Genomic DNA, 14,549 nt, shown 5'->3' on the forward strand with positions numbered 1-14,549 from the left:
TTCAATAAATTTGTTATTGTCCTGCACCCCGTCCAGTAAGTTACCTGTAGATTGAACTTATTGGACAGGTACAGGTAACATTCAAATGAGAACAAAGAGCGAGGCAAATAAATAAACAGCACTTAAAAGGCAATGACAAATCAAACAATTTTTAAAATATGAACAAAATGTAGGAAATTAGTGGCATAAAAAGTTAATATTTCACAAAAAATCCTATTGGAAATGGCACAAATAATCCACAGCGAATTGAATGGCTCACATTCATGATTGTAGACGCATTTGTGGCTCCAATCGTAAATTTCCAAAATTCACCGTTTATTGCTATAATAGATTCATTTCACAATGACTGATCCACTGAACATACATAGAATCCAAGGGACACAAAAGAAAAATTAGAAGCATGCGTTTTCTTACACACAAACCTTGGGCTTTACGCTTTTTAAATATTCATTTTTTTTCCACCTTTAGCACAAAATTTCACTCACGAAATTCCAACGGAATATATAATTTCGTTCGGTCATTTATGACCCGCGTTGTTTGAGCTAGTGGCTGGAGTAAAATCCTTCTGAGTTCGAAACCTGCGCACAAAAGAATAACTGTTGCATTTTTTAAAATAACATCAGAAAATGTCATAGAAAATGCTTAAAGAGTGGTTGGAGTAAAATCCTTCAAATCCAATTGCTTAACAAAAATTACCTGTTAACGAGAAACTTTATCTTGCAAATTCCGAAACATAGGAATATATATCCGGATTGCGTTGTAAAATGAATAAATTGTCAAGAATTTTTAAAAAGAACTGACTTTTATGCATGCGTAGTATACGTAATGCAAGATAACCAGCACGAACACGGGTCGCCGTGACAATAAAGCAGTCAGGTGTGACGAATCTGAAGAGTATAGCCTGGTGTTGATGTATTATCGTTTTACAAACAGCGTGACAGTTTGCTTGATAGGGCGTGCTAAAATTCTGTATGCTGATTATCATTTTACTCATCGATTGGACGATTGATTTCAATGGAATCAATAATACTTTGCATATGAAGCCCAGAATACAACAATATCCTGATAATATCGGCCAATCACATTGAATGATTGTTCACCAGTGCGGCATTTGTACTCACCAGCAACACGTGGTCTGTCTAAGATCGCTTTCTGTCTTCAAAAAACGCGTGTATTATATTTGTTTTGATTTGACCGCATGGGGTTTTATGTAGGCCTACGTGCATGTATAAGAAAACTCAAAGAATGGAATTAGTAAGCAAGGCTACTCGGCTACTGTTGTACTAATGTAGCTATCATTTTAGGTTGTAAAACTTGCTTTGTCCGTCCACATGTTATTGTTGTTTACTGCATACTCGTAAACATGTCGTTCAAAACGATTGGTCAGTATTGTCAGTGGTATTGTTGGGTTCTCTGTTTCATATGCAAAGTATTATTGATTCCATTGAAATCAATCGTCCAATCGATGAGTAAAATGATAATGGGCATATAAAATTTTAGCACGCCCTATCAAGCAAACTGTCACGCTGTTTGTAAAACGATAATATCGTAGATAATGATATCGAAAATGGCGTATGCCTATTTAGGAGTCGTGTTCAGCTTTAACAAAGTGTAAAAATGACTGATAAGGATGGGGGGGGGATGATTACGAATGACTTTTTTCTTTTCGTCTTTTTATTATCGAAATAATTCAAGGAAAAGTTTCATCACTGCCATTAGAGCTTGACACATTTTTTTGCAGTCTTCAACTTTTATTTTTTCTTTTTTTTTTATGTCTTTTTTTTTTCAAATTAATTGGTTTTATCGGGTTTTTTGGTACTGCAAAATGTTTTGGAACTTCAACATTCAGAAAAATAACAGAGACAATAAAATACAGGTTAAAAATAAGTAACGTCAAGTGCCTGTGGGTTAAACCTCTTTATAATTCAGTCAATATCGGCTTCATATACCTTTGAGAACTTTCAGTTTATTATAAACTTGTAAAATTATTGAACAATTAATGGAATTCTATCTCAATAAATATATTATTCATAGACATTAGGGAGAAAAACAGAGAAATATGATGTGCCAGGAAAGAGCGGAACAAAAGATATATCAATCACAAGAGAGTTTTTGAACAATTAATTGTCAGATGAAAGCATACCATTTCACACTAGGGGTTTCAATGTTTTTGACAAAGTGTTCGAAGTGATTATCCATTTGCATTTTAGTTTCATAAACATTTTATTTTACAAACAAGTTCTTGTTGAAGATAAATTAATATGGAGTCAAACGCTCAACCGATGTGATTCTATTTATCTATGTACATTGTAACAACGCGAAATGTAATAACAATGCAAAATGTAACAAGCAAATTCAAAGAATTGTGGTCCCCCGCTTTCGGTGTCTTTGTGGATGAGATGTCAAATATGAACGCCCTATCATATGTCATTTAGAAATTATCACCAAAGTTGAATTTTTTATAGAATAAGGTCAATCGTAAAGGCCAAGGTGCAGGAGTCAGAAATCATAGCAACCTCGGAAATATTTTGTCATAGGTAATGCACATGCCAAATATGAAAATCCTATCTCTTCTCAATCAAAAGTTTAAAAAGTGGGCCAAACTCCAAGGTCAAGGTCAGAGGGTCAAAGTTGTTATCCGATGAAAGAACTTCTCACAAGGATTACACATGTGAAGTATGACAGCCCTAGCCCTTACCGTTTTAAAGTTATGGCCAAGGTTAAAGTTTTTTCATAAGTACGGAGATCTCCAAGGTCAAAGTTGTTGATATCCAATGAAAGGTCTTGCCACAAGGTATACATATGTGAAATATAAAAGTCCTAGTATCAACCTTTCAAAAGTTATGGCCAAAGTAAAAGTGTAAATTTTTTGTGTAAAATTGGGTCAAACTACGGTTCAGGTCAAAAGGTCAAATTTGGTGGTACCCAAAGAAATATGTGTGAAATATAAAGGTCATAGCTCCACTTAATCAAAAGTTATGGGCAAGGTTAAAGTTTTTGTGACGGACGGACAGACAGACAGACTGACAGACAGACAAATGAGATTTAATGTCCCCTCGCTTTCGCGAAAGCGGGGGACAATAAACCGGGATGACTGCGTAAATTTTGCGCTAAAACATTTTGCATTGAGATCATCGAGCGCTAAATGTAATAATCCGGGAATAACAACGCAAAATGTAATAAACTGGGAATCCCCCATTTTGCGTTGTTATTGTCCCCTGCTTTTGCGAAAGCGAGGGGACATTAAATCTCACCCGTCTGTCCGTCTGTCTGTCTAGCTGTCAGTCCGTCACAAAAACTTTAACCTTGCCCATAACTTTTGATTTAGTGAAGCTATGACTTTCATATTTCACATGTGTATTCCTTGTGACAAGACCTTTTTTGGGATACCACCAAATTTGACCTTTTGACCTTTTGACCTTGGAGTTTGACCCACTTTAACACAAAATTCCAAACTTTTACTTTGGCCATAACTTTTGAAAGGTTGATACTAGGACTTTTATATTTCACATATGTATTCTTTGTGACAAGACCTTTCATTAGATACCAACAACTTTGACCTCTTGACCTTGGAGATTTCCGTACTTATGAAAAAACTTTAACATTGACCATTACTTTTGAATAGTAAGGGGTAGGACTCTTATACTTCACACATGTAATCTTTGTGCAAAGACCTTTCATTGGATACCAAGAACTTTGACCCTTTGACCTTGACCTTGGAGTTTGACCTATTTTTCAAAAACTTTGACCTTTGTCACAACTTTTGAACGGTAGATACTGGGACTATCACATTTCACATATGTATTCTTTGTGGCAAGACCTTTCATTGCATACCAACAACTTTGACCTTTTGACCTGTACCTTGGAGATTTCTGTATTTTGATATGAAAAAACTTTAACCTTGACCATAACTTTTGAATGGTAAGAGCTAGGGCTTTTATACTTCACATATGTAATCCTTGTGAGAAGACCTTTCATTGGATACCAAGAACATTGATCCTTTGACCTTGACCTTAGAGTTTGACCTACTTTTCAAAAACTTTTACCTTGGCCATAACTATTGAACGGTTAGCGTTAGGGTTTCCATCCTTCACTTATGTATTACTTGTGACTTTTCTTAAGAAATCAACAACTCAGACCCTTTCACCTTGGAGTTTGGCCTACCTTTCAAAAATGTATCCTTGACCATAACTTTTGAACAGGTGGTGCTAGGGATTTTGTATTTCACAATCGTATTTCTTGTGAGAAAACCCTATTTTGGGTAATAATGTATTCCATTTGCATTTAAGAAAAGTTTAATCTTCGTTATGTTGCCATACGGGGTCATCAGTGTTTCACAAACACATCTTGTTCCTTATATTGAGAAGAGATAGGGCTTTCATATTTGACATGTGCATTACCTGTGACAAGATATTTCCGAGCATGCTATGATTTCTTACCCCTTGACCTTCACGATTGACCTTATTTTAAAAAAAATCAACTTTAGTGATAATTTCTAAATACACTCAACAAAATAAGTTTAGGGCCAACTTGAGAATTTTAATTTTTGCAACATATATTGTAAAGGTGGTGGAAACAAATAACATCTTAAATGTAAACAATTATAAATCTCTTATAATAAACAAATGAACAACATGTAACAACATTAAACTGTCGAAACAACAAGAATTTTCATCAATACAGGATTTCATGAGGAAACAACAGTCGTGTTTTCAGGGTTTTAAACAACCTGGAAAGTACAAACGTTACTTTCAGTATTTTGTATGACCGCCTCTAGCCCGAATTACTTCCCGACATCGATTTGGAAAACTGTTGATTAGATTTCGGAAGTCGTCCTGTGGAATTCTTGATCATTCCTCAACAAGAGCAAACTCGAGTTCACGGAGCGTGCTTGGTTGGTTTTGCCTTCCTAAAATTAACTTCTGGAGCATGTCCCATGCATGCTCTATTCGATTCAGGTCAGGTGATTTTGCTGGCCAACCCATCCTTTCGATTGTTTCTTCTTCTAAGTACTGATTGACCTCTCTCGCACGATGGGGCCTGGCATTGTCATCCATCAGTATGAAATTTTCATGGATGGCACCAGCGTAAGGCTTAACAATTGATGCAAGGATCTCATCCCTGTAACAGACACCTGTTAGCGATCCATTCCTTATGACATAAAGGTCTGTGGAACCATCGTAACTGATACCTGCCCAAACCATGACTGATCCACAACCAAACCGGTCATGTTTAGTGATGCAGCAGCCCTTAAACCTCTCTTTTTTTCTTCCTCCATACTCGTCTGTTACCATCATTAAAATCCAGACAAAATCTGGATTCATCAGTCCATAACACTCCTTGGATATGATGATGGTCCCAGTTGATATGGTCTTGAGCAAACTGGAGGCGACGGTTGCGATGTTCCACGGTCAAAGGTGGGCGCACAGCAGGTCTTCTGGTACGTAATCCCGCGTCATGCAGTCTGTTTCTCAAGGTTTGTGTGGAAATCCTTATACCTGTTGCTGCAGATAGCTCTCTGTTCAAAGCAACAGCTGAAGACATTCGATTTCCCTTTCCAAGTAGTGATATTTGTCTATCTTGTCTAACAGTTGTACTTTTTGGACGACCACTTTTAGGTCTCCGTTTGACGGTATTAGTCTCTTCGTATCGTTCCAACAGAACAGAATGACTTACACCAAGTTGCGCTCCAACATGACGCTGTGAACATCCAGCTTGAAGCATTCCAATGGCCCTTGCGGCTTCTTCTACCGTCAGATGTCTTCCTTCAGGCATGAAAACGTGTTAAATGGCAAAAAGCAACAAATATTGTACAAATTATCGAATCTTGTTCCTTTTTGAGGTTGCCAATGAGTATACAATACAGCCAATATCACAGAAATGTGGATAAAGCAAAATGTTCAATTAGCAAAAATCTCAGAAATGGAGCACAAATCAAGAGTGTGTTTGAATAACAATTCATAAAAATGTATGGAAACCCAGATAAAACAAAAAAGTGCAACAAAAAATAGTTGTAGTTTTTAAAACTTTCAAAAAAGTAAGTGGCCCTTAACTTTTTTTGTTGAGTATAAATGACATATGATAGGGTGTTTATATTAGACACAATATGTCATAAAAAATGACAACTCACCCACAAAGACACGGAAAGCGGGGGACCACAGCTCTTTGAATTTGCTTGTTACATTTTGAGTTGTAACAGTGCATGCTACAATCTAGTGTATTTTGAAATTTCACTCAAAGGCGCCATTTATTAATGAAATGTTATCACAAAAAATTGAAATATTTATTCAATCCCCCTATCTATTTTGATTTTTATTTTGAAAGGATCACTTCATTATAAATAGGGATCTGACCTATAGGACCGGGCTTGGTTTTTTTCTCTACAAAAAGCTTGTCGATTTACGTTCCGATTAATGACATTAGGCTAAATACATATAATAATTTGTTTTCCTAAATTTTTATTTCAGTTAGTAGAGGTAGGAGGAACCCTTTCATTGATTTTCTGAGTTTATCTCCATATGTACTAATTGATATTTGTCTTTACTTCTCATGGTTCATAAAGGTAGTGTCTACTGTCTCTGAATTCTGTTCTTCATGTCTAGGCCATTTATCCGTGGATATAATAAAACATGTCATTAATGTGTGCAAATTATATAGGCCTAAATGAAATCCAAGGGAGTGCATTTACTGAAATATGTAGCCAAAATCAATGTGATTTAATTATAAGGAACATATACAATTGAAATTCATTGCAGCTCAATGCTGCCAAGAATACCTGTATTGAGTAACACAGAGTGAGTTATTCTTGTCCTCGAAGAAAGTGTGCTTATACTGAGGTTCGTTCCGCCTGACTGAGAACTGTACATTGGATTGTTACGATTTGATATCTCTTTAGTGTTTCTTATATATCAATAATGGGCATGCATAAAGGATAGATAATTGAAGGAAAAATACACAAATCTATATAAAAAATCTAAATAGTCTTTGAAAAGACGAAATTTAAAAGTTTAAAAGTGTTGTACCAGGTGGATTCGAACCCCCGACTTTAAAAAGAAAGTATCCAAGGTGCAAAAGTCAGCGCTTATATCATCTGAGCTAGTCTGACTATAAAAATAAGGGGCATAAATTTCAAGCAGGTGATGAAAATCAGGTTTCCCTATTTTTTTACAGGTTTTTTATGAATTTCGACCCCAGGGCAGGGGTGCCCCTAAAAAAATCTTATCTTAATTTATTCCTTACATCCTAACCTATCAAAATATCACAGTTTTATTTAGGGGCAGGCCTGCCCTGAAGGACTTCAAGGCCAAAATTCATGCAAAAATCAATGCTTTTATCGACAAAATGGTGTTTCGATCAACTTTGGAGGTTTATTGTAAAGTTGTAAATAATACATTTGAGGTATCAAATAAAAATTTGAAAAATTTAGACATATATACGGTAGAAAACAACAAATAAAGATTGATTTTTAAATGTCGTTTTTTCCGGGAAATTGTTCTCTCCTATAGGTCAATTCTTTTGTTAAAGCGAATACATCCTTTCATTCAATTATATAATATACACTGTACTATTAAAAATAAAAACATCCCACGTAATTACTCAAGCCCTAGAGGGGCTTGAGTTATCTAAAACGATGCTAAGTCATCGATTCACTCAGTTAAAATACACGAAAAGATATTATTTTTGTAGATAAAAATTTTTCTAGAAACAAAAATGAAGCTTATTTTGAAAAAATCTGTATATTCAAAGATACTAAGCGTTAAATGTCGGATTCTTTTCTATGGCGAATGAACAACGAGTGAAGCTTAACAGTTTCTATACAGAGATTTCGCGCTTTCCTTTGCGTAGGAATCTCTAACTTTTACAGACGCTGACAAAGCATCATTGGACTCCACTGTTTACTCTGAAAGGTGACGCAGGTCACCCCAATAACAAATTCTACTATGCATGGCCAGAAAATGTATGGTTGTACCCCCCATATTGAAATTGCTTCTCACGGGCCTGAGAATGATGTGCATGTGCACTTTGAAGGACAGTAAAATTATAGCATAACATCAATGATAAATTCCCCCTCGTATTTTTTTTTTATTTCAAAAGATCGTTCTAGTTATCTTCAGCTTTGGTAGCAGAACCTATATAACTTCTTTTGGATTCATACGGATGTCGCACAGCCACAAAAAAAAAAAAAAAAAAAAAAGTAAAAATAGAAAACAAACGCACATATAGTTTGAAGTGTATCAGGATAAAAAAATATTTCATTAAATTAAGAAACGGCACCTATGGTCTATAAAATATTATTAAAAGTGAGTAAGTAAATTCATCTTAAAAAGTAGTACCATTAATTATATCTATTCTAATTAAATGCAATGTATGAATTTTGTTTCATGTACATGTATTTTATTCAACAGAAGATTGAACTCGAGTCTTACTCGACAGCCCTTATCTTATACCATTTTAGGATATTAATGACACTTCCTAGTTGACTTTCTACAGCTTGAGTATCTCTGACGTTTTGTCAGTATATACTTGTTTGTTTTGTCCAACGGCGCACAGATGACGTCGTTATGCCTTTAATTTTCGTCACTCATTCTCAGTTCTTCTGCTTTAGCCTCTCGGGTGTTTCTTTTTAATATCCCTTACTGCCATTAATTTTGCGTAAATCTCATGTAGAGTATTATATGTAATCTATTAATTAAATTTTCAAATGAATGTTGGAAAAATCAAGGTATCATTTCCAGGACAAAGATGGACAAAGAGATATTACTAAACCATTACCATTTAACAAACTTTCTCATTAAAACATAATGCCCTGAGGCATGAAAGAGTGCATTGCACGTAAATTCTCCATCACAAGTTTATTTCTATGATGCTGTTGACAAAGGTGTATTTTTATGCAGATAAATATTTATTGTATTGCTGACGATAGCGTCTGATATTTGATGAATTGATCCTTTCAACTGATCATCTAACTGCCTTTAAATTAACACTATATATGGATGTGGACCAGGGTTCACATTGATTGACATTTTGATTAATTGAAAGTGATTACACAATACCTCATTGCTTCATAATATGACAATCTGGTCAAAGGGAATCCAAAGACAACCATTCTGGATATGATTCTATATATTCCATTTGTTTGATTCCATGGATAGTTGCATCTATGTATGTCCCGGTATTAAGAAGAATTTGCATCTGCTTTTGTATTATTTACAAACAAACACACATATACACCCTCCCTCACCAACACAAACACACATAACCTCCTTCATTCCCGATGATAATGGTTACAAGATTTTGGACCTTATTTTTCCTGCTCGATTGAGAAACTTTACAGGTTGGGGGGAAACGTAAATTCCGCTATAATAGTGGTATATCACTATTACGGAAGCGTATTAGTGCCACTTGGACACTTCACTTTTTTTTAATTTCTACACTTTAATCTGTAAATTTTACACTTTAATGTGTAAATTTTACACTTTAATCTGTAAAATTTACACTTTAATCAGTAAAATGTACACTTTAAAGTGTAAAATTTACACTTTAATCTGTAAATTTTACACTTTAAGTGTAAATTTTACACTTTAATCTGTAAATTTTACACTTTAATCTGTAAAATTTACACTTTAATCTGTAAATTTTACACTTTAAACTGTAAAATTTACACTTTAATCTGTAAATTTTACACTTTAATCTGTAAATTTTACACTTTAAAATGTAAATTTTACACTTTAATCTGTAAATTTTACACTTTAATCTGTAAAATTTACACTTTCATCTGTAAAATTTACACTTTAATCTGTATATTTTACACTTTAATTTGCATCTTCACACATTTTACACTAACACAATCTGTAAATTTTACATGTTAAATTTAAATTTTATATTAAAGTGTAAATTTTTACACTATAAATCTGTAAATTATACACATTAAAGTGTAAATTTTACACATATAATCTGTTAAATTTACACATTAATATATGGATGACACAATTTTATATAATCTATAAATTTTACACTTCAGAAAATTTGTAAAATTTACATTTTATTTGTTTATTCACATAGTCAATTGTAGCATCTTCACACATTGACTCATGTAACACAATTCTAAGCCAACAGAAAGTGTAAAATTTGCATGATAAAATTTAATTCTGATGTTTTATATTAAAGTAAAATTTTCTTTGAATATAAAGTGAAGAATATCAGACATATATGCACAAATTACAGATCAAAGGTAAATTTTACAGATTAAAGTGTAAAAATATAGATTAAAGGGCCTGTTAAAGTTTAAAATTTCACATAAATAATATATGGATGACACAATTGTTATATAATCTATAAATCCTATCAATTCAGAAAATTTGCTTAAACTAACATTTTATTGGCTTAAAAATGTGTTACTGAGGATGTGTGAAGATGCTAAATTGACTATGTGGATAAACAATAAAGTGTAAATTTTACAGATTAAAGTGTAAATTTTACAGATTAATGTGTAAAATTTACATAATAAAGTGTAAAATTTACAGATTAAAGTGTAAAATTTACACTTTAAAGTGTAAAATTTACAGATTAAAGTGTCGAAATTAAAAAAAAGTAAAGTGTGCAAGTGGCACTAATACGCTTCCGTATAGTGAAACAAGTTGCTGTCCTTTAAAAAAGGACTGCAATACGTGGACCATATGCATGTGTTTCTAACCGATCGAAATTCGTTATTAAAAAAAATCTAGGTGGAGTGTCTATTCATGTAGGTTTGTTCACATTTAATACAATGATCTGCCAACTTGTGACTGATTGCATAGGGGTCGGAACCGGGAAGGGGGGGGGGGGCTTAGCCCCCCCTTTTTTTTCCAAACATAAACTTAGTAGAGACATTGAACATTCTGCGTAGGTTTAGGTGTTTGGGAAAAGGAGATTTCCCTTTTTTTGTTTGTTTGTTGTTTATTTTTTGCTTGTCTGTTTTTTTTTTGAAGGTATAGTTGTTTTTTTTTAAAACTTAGCCACCCCTCCCCCCCTTTCAATTTGCTTCCGACGCCAATGGATTGTAGTCTCAAAGCAAAATTGTATAATTTTATCTCCGATTTATACGGAAGAAATCTATCATGGTAAAACAGATCTGATGGTTCACGTGTGGCACAGCTCTGACGTACTCAGATTTTTTTGTCAGAGCCCCCCCCCCCCCCCCAAACATTAAAAACCGTTGCTACCGACCTCTATTAGACGGTAATTGGATGATTGAAATATCAAATTATTTTGCGAGCCTTGATGCATAAAATTAATGCCGGTGAAAACTTGTTTTATCTTTTAAAAGCTTTAACTAGTCTTTGATTTACGAAAGCCTATTAGGATCAATCTAGAGAGAAAAAAAAATTAAAAAGGCGTTTCAAAGGCGTTATAACGCCTTTCGAAAAGGCGTAATAACGCGAAAAAAGGCTTTATAACGCCTTTTGAAAAGGCGTTATTACGCCTTTCCATTCCAAAAGGCGTTATAACGCCTGTCTAAAAGGCGTTATTACGCCTTTCCATTCTAGAAGGCGTTATTACGCCTTTCCAAAAGGCGTTATTATGCTTTTCCAAAAGGCGTTATTACGCCTTTCTAAAAGGCGTTATTACGCCTCTCCATGGCGTTATTACGCCATTCTAAAAGGCGTTATTACGCCTTTCCAAAAGGCGTTAAAGGCGTTATTACGCCTTTCTAAAATGTGTTATTACGCCTTTCCAAAATGCGTTATTACGCCTTTTACTTTCAATACATAGCTAAACATATGACATGAATTTCACAATTAGATATAGGACTAATTTCTCAAAAAATAATTTAAACAGATAGCAATTAGATTTCCAGGAAAAAAGATTTTTGAATGCGTCATATATTTTCAATGTTGAACCAACTAAGTCCTTCTTTCATACCAGGCACACCTCTACCAAGGGTCATTGATTTCAATTGCTCATTATAGCCATGCAAATAGTTGCCTGCTTTTTTCCAAGAAAAAAGAAAAATATCTTCAAATGACATAAATTTTAATACACTGTACATGGCAAGCAAAGCTCCAAGATAAGTCTGCCTATATTCTAGATCTTCACAAGTAGAGTGTTGCCTTCTCTTAATACGAATGCAAACAGTTGTCAGTGAGATGTGCAGGAATACAGAGAATTGCATAAATAAAGATGGTTTTAATTATTAAATCTTTCTATATTTATCAACATAAGATAACGCCTTTTCCTTTTCCTTTTCATGTAGGCCAGTAATACATAAAACATACACACTTTTGAGGAAAAGTCTACATTTTAAATATCATAATTAACTATTGGTTTCTTGGTTCCTGAACATTTTGTTGCAGTATGTAAAACTGTGACAAATTATTGCATTTAAATAAAGTTTTACCGAGTATTTCCCCCACGAATTTGGCCACTGGAGTGTGTGTGTGTGTGTGTGGGGGGGGGGTTATTAAAAGCACGGGCCTGTTAAATGCAAAATAATGGTTATTCAAAAAGCATAATAACTTTTTGGAAAGGCATAATAACACCTTTTAGAAAGGCGTAATAACGCCTTTTAGAAAGGCGTAATAACGCCTTTAAGGAAGGCGTAATAACGCCTTGTAGAAAGGCGTAATAACGCCTTTTGAAAAGGCGTAATAACGCCTTTTAGAAAGGTGTAATAACGCCTTTTAGAAAGGCGTAATAACGCCTTTTTGGAAAGGCGTAATAACGCCTTTTTGGAAAGGCGTAATAACGCTTTTTGGAAAGGCGTAATAACGCCTTTTGGAAAGGCGTAATAACGCATTTTAGAAAGGCGATAAGGCTTTCATACTTCACATGAATATTTACTGTGACAGGATAAAAAATTATTGACCTGGACTGTAGAGTTTGACCCATTTTAAAAAGATTAACCTTGACCAAAACTTTTTAACCGTAGTACTAGGGCTGTCATATTTCACGGTTGTATTCGTTCTTTTGGATACCAACAATTTTGACCTTTTGACCTTGGAGTTTGACTTGTATTTGAGAAACTTCAACCATCGCCATTAGTTATTTATGTCTCTGCTGCCATACAGGAGCATCAGTGTTTCACAAACACATCTTCTTCTTTTAGTTGTCTACATATTAATTTGAGCATAAATTAAAAATACTACAGGGGAAATGAAGTAATTTTCGAATATTGTATAAGTTTTTGGCGGAAAATGACCATTTTTCTTGTTTATGAATATTTCTTTGAGCAAATACTTGATGCATAAGGGCTGACGCCCATTACTCCCAATAAATATGGCATAAATTGAATACTTCATATAGTCCTGGCACTTGGATCTTGCTAACCGGAACTCCCTCAATGATATACTTTTGAACTGTATATTATTGATCTAATGTGATTTGGGGAAAAATCAGTAGAGGTATAATAATTTTATTTAAAATTGTACGTAATAAAGAATACGGTAGAGTATTTCTCAAATAGTTCAGGCGAAATAGTCCCCGGCTTTCGCGACATTAATCACATTCGTCTGCCAGTCTGACACAAAAACTTTAACCTTCAATGATCATAACTTTTGAATTAGAAGAGATATGACTTTCATATTTCATATGAATATTATCTGTGACAAGACCTATTCAAATACGGTACGATTTACGACCCCGTGACATTGACCTTGAAGTTTTGACCTACTTCTCAAAAATGTTAAAATTCCTTACAAATTTTGACCGAGAAGAGATCAACAGGAGTTGCATATTTGACATGTGAATTTCTCGTAACAAGATGTTTCCAAGCAGGCTAAATGCAAGATTTTTGACCCATTGGCCTTCATGTTTGACCTAATTTTCAACAAGAGGCTCATGGGCCTTATAGGTCACCTGAGTATCATGTAACAACCTTCCAACAATTGAATTTGATTAAACCATAGCCCATAAAATTCACAATTTTGAAAGAGGCACCATTGCTTATCATAACTATACACTTAGCATGCTTACTTTGGTTACTTAATACCAAGAGGTAGATCAGAGTAATAAAGAGAAAATCCATTTCCACTTTATCAGTTGTGCACCCAATCCCAAGGGAATCACAGACCCTGGGGCCACATCTTTCAAAAATTTTGGAAATTTTATAAATTTTATTTCATCAAGTTGTTTACTCACGTGACCTAAAAATTATAACTTTGGTTGAATACTTTTGAATGACATATCATAGGGCGTTCATATATGACATACCACCCACTAGGACACAGAAAGTGAAGGATCAGCATTCTTTGAATTTGCATGATGTTAAAATTACGTTTCATTATTTAAAAGGATTATTTTCTCTAAAATGAGATATAAAGTATTTGAAAAGCATTATTTTTCACTGAAATGAGATATGCGCAGACAAACATATATGAATAATGTTGGTGGAGAACATCAATGAAAAACTTCATTGATTCTCAATTATCAGAGGTATATAGAAGGCCGTTCATTTGTTACAGTCTGATTCAATCGAATCAATAGGAAATACGCCATTTCCCCATCAAGCAATAAAACTTGCTATGGAAACCGCGTATGTAATTAGGTTTGTTTTGTATTTTTTAACAGGTCTC

The sequence above is a fragment of the Saccostrea cucullata genome, unplaced genomic scaffold (assembly GCF_032062105.1).
Source record: "Saccostrea cucullata isolate Sc308-1 unplaced genomic scaffold, CSIRO_AGI_Scuc_v1 ctg5, whole genome shotgun sequence".
NCBI classification, from domain to species: Eukaryota; Metazoa; Mollusca; class Bivalvia; order Ostreida; family Ostreidae; genus Saccostrea; species Saccostrea cuccullata.